The sequence below is a fragment of the Raphanus sativus genome, chromosome 4 (genome assembly GCF_000801105.2).
Source record: "Raphanus sativus cultivar WK10039 chromosome 4, ASM80110v3, whole genome shotgun sequence".
NCBI lineage: Eukaryota > Viridiplantae > Streptophyta > Magnoliopsida > Brassicales > Brassicaceae > Raphanus > Raphanus sativus.
The window spans coordinates 24,662,977-24,666,559 of record NC_079514.1 but is presented as its reverse complement, the minus strand read 5'-3'; the positions used below and the strand labels follow the sequence as shown (position 1 = coordinate 24,666,559).

At 44.7% G+C, this 3,583-nt stretch overlaps 1 non-coding gene across 1 annotated transcript; it reads right to left on the bottom strand.

The window, feature by feature from the left end:
* Window positions 1-1,138: 1,138 nt before the first annotated feature.
* On the bottom strand, window positions 1,139-1,245 carry LOC130512109 (small nucleolar RNA R71). The gene has a single exon (XR_008945670.1). It is a non-coding gene; the product is annotated as a small nucleolar RNA R71 (small nucleolar RNA).
* Window positions 1,246-3,583: the final 2,338 nt, after the last annotated feature.

Below are 3,583 nucleotides of genomic sequence, written 5' to 3'. Positions count from 1 at the left end.
GGCTCTTAGTGTACTTTGCCAAAGATATTTGTTGTTAAAGATGCTAAGATAGCTAATAGACTTGTTAGTAATGATTGCTTGCATGTTATTCAACCAAAGACATTTGATGTTTGAGACATGTTAGCAAATGAGCATTCATCTAGACATAGAGCTTGCTTAGAATTGTGTCTAGGCTTAAGGTTAATAGTTTGATTGATTCATTTGTCATCCTTAGTTCGAAACTTGATCACCCAAGGTCTGAAATCCCTATACCCATGAGTTCTCCTTTCCAATAGCTTAAAAGTATCATTTCTGTTACTTGCATTCTAGTTTTAGTTTAAAAATCATCCATTTCACTGATTGCACTTAGATTAGGCAAATACTTGCATTCTCTCTGCATTTGAATCCCTCAGAACTGGTTCGACAACTTACTACCACTATACTATCATTTGACTTAGGAGCCTAAAAACTCCTAACATCAAATTGGCGCCGTTGCCAAATTCTGAGTTTGATTTGAACATTGAGATTTAGTCATTTGCTTGAGACTAAGTCATTTTTATTTTTGTAAGTTACTGATTCTCTTCTTCACCTCTTTGTGATTTTCAAGTGTATGAACTTGAGGAGCAAGGGTACATCAAACCTTGTTCCAAGAGCCGCAGACATCAGAGCTTTAGAGAGAGAGTGTGCTAGAAAAAGAAGAGAAGAAGAGCAACAAGCTCAACTGCAGCCACTGGAAGCTGCAATGGAAGAACAACAAAATCCTCTGAACCCCAATGGACCTCAACAGAGACCAGCTCGCCCCATTGGCACTTATGACCGCCCCAACATCCATGGTCCTAGACTTGGAATCCGAGCACCAGCTGTGGCTGCTAACAACTTTGAGATCAAGTCAGGACTGCTAAACTGCATAGAGAACAACAAGTATCATGGTCTGGCTGTGGAGGACCCATTTGATCACTTGGATAAGTTTGACAGCTACTGTGGTATGTCAAAGACTAATGGTGTGTCAGAGGATGTCTTAAAGCTCAAGCTATTCCCTTTCTCTTTGGGGGATAAGGCACGTCAGTGGGAGAAGTCTCTACCAAGTGACTCCATCACCACTTGGGAAGACTGCAAAAGGGCATTCTTGGAGAAGTTCTTCTCTACCTCAAGAACTGCTAAGTTGAGGAATGAGATCTCCAGCTTCCAACATAAGAACTTGGAAGGATTCAGTGAAGCTTGGGAGAGATTCAATGGTTACCAAGCTCAGTGCCCACACCATGGATTCTCTAAGGAGAGCTTGCTGAGCACATTCTACAGAGGTGCTCTTCCTAAGTACAGAGCCAGACTGGATACAGCTAGCAATGGGTTCTTTTTGGGGAGAACTGAGGAAGAGGCAGAGGCTCTAGTTGACAACAGGGTTAAGAGTGATGCAGTCTACAGTGGAGACCATGACAGAAGCAATAGAGGTGATGACAAGCAAACAAGGAATGAGATAAAGGCTCTTTAGGAGAAGATTGACAAACTCATTGCTGATAAGGCCACACAAGCGCAGGTGAACTTTGTTGGTAACCCACAACAGGAGATACCTCCTACTGTCAATGAGGTTGATGGTTTGGAAGGGCAAGAAGAATTGTGTTTCATCAACAGCAATGGTAGCTGGTACAAGAAGGAACCCAACTTTCAGTACAACTACCAACAGACGCCCTATTCAAACAACCAGCAGAATGGTTATCAGCCTAGAAACAACCAGCAGAGTAACTATCAGCCTCAGCAAAACTCTTCTCCTATCTCTTCTGCTCCTCAAGAGAGCAGCACTGATGCCTTGCTGAAACAGATCTTGGAGTCTCAGACTAGAAGTGAGAAGCATGTTGGCTATGAGCTGAAGAATCTCCACTCCAAGATCGATGGAAGCTACAATGAGCTCAACAACAAATTCTCCAACCTTGCTTCTTCTGTCAAGAATTTGGAGAATCAGTTTGCTTCCATGAGCTCCCACCAGAACCGCCAGCAAGGATCTCTACCTGGAAAGTCAGATCAAAACCCCAAGGAAGCAAAAGCTGTCACACTTAGGAGTGGTAAGCAGTTGACTCCTGTAACCCTCACCAAGGATGCTGAGAAACAAGGTGAGGAGGTAGCCATCAATCTAGATGATGAAGTGGTCATTGTTGATGAGAAGACAGATGATGAGATCTTGGAGAAGATTGTGAAAGCCAAGGGTAAAGGAAAGGTTGGAGAAGAGAAGAAAACAACAAAAGATGGTGAATCTGCTGCTCCAGCAAGTGAGAGCTCTCCTGTCCCTCCTCCCTATGAACCAAAGCTTCCATTCCCTGGTAGATTCAAGAAGCAGCTGCTACAGAAGTACAAGGCTTTGTTTGAGAAGCAGATGAGTGAAGCTCAGGTTACAATGCCCATCATTGATGCTTTCATGCTGATTCCTCAATACAGCAAACTCCTGAAAGATGTTGTAGCTGCTAAGAAGAAGGAGATGGAGGGCATGATGGTTCTGAGTCATGAGTGCAATGCCATCATTCAGAGGCTTGATGCTCCAGAGAAGTTAGAGGATCCAGGATGCTTCACACTACCTTGTGCTCTTGGACCTATGGTGTTTGAGAAGTGTCTCTGCGATTTAGGAGCTAGTGTCAGCTTGATGCCTTTGTCTGTGGCAAAGAAGCTTGGATTCACTCAGTACAAGAAGTGTAGACTCTCTCTGGTGTTGGCTGATCGTTCAGTGAAGTACCCTGTGGGTATCCTAGAGAACCTCCCTGTGAAGATTGGAAGGTATGAGATACCTACAGACTTTGTGGTGCTTGAGATGGGTGAGGAGGCTCAAGACCCATTGATTCTTGGAAGGCCATTCTTAGCTACTGCAGGAGCTATTGTGAATGTGAAAGAAGGGAAGATTGACCTCCATTTGGGCAAGGAGAACATCCTCCACTTTGACATCAAGGAGAAAATGAGGAACCCCACTGTATTTGGACAAGCCTTCACCATTGAAGAGATGAATCCTCCTCCTGCTGATGATCACTTTGATGAGCTACCACCTGAGGAAGATGGGGTGTCAACTCCACTTTCTGCACCTATTCCAGCCTGATCCAAAGGAGGCAAAGTCAAGCTAGAGACTTAAAACAAGCTCACTTGGGAGGAAGTCCCATGAGTATCCTTGTATATATTGCATTAGTATTTGCATTATCATTTTATTGCATAAAACAATGGGAGAGTGAAGTTGTGTGCAGGTATTGAGCAGAAAGTCGGACACCAGAGCGATCTCATCGCAGCGACACCTCTAGGTCGCTCCACCTGGGAGCGACATGTCTAGAGCGAGATGCCGAGGTCGCTCGCGTCACACGCGAGTGGAAACACCGAAACTGACCGTGGAGCGAGGTCTCCGCAGCGACGTCACGAGGTCGCTCCAGCTGGGAGCGACCTGCCGCAGCGACCCTTCCACATCGCTCCCGTCTCAGGTAACTGGAAACCTCCCTTCTCCCAGTTTTTCATTACATTTTAGAATTCCATTGGGTACCTCACTCACACAGAGACTGTGTGATTTAAGTGTGGGGGAGGTACCAAGTATTTGATCATGTTTGTTTTCATGATTTTGAGTCTCATGCATTGCATATTACAT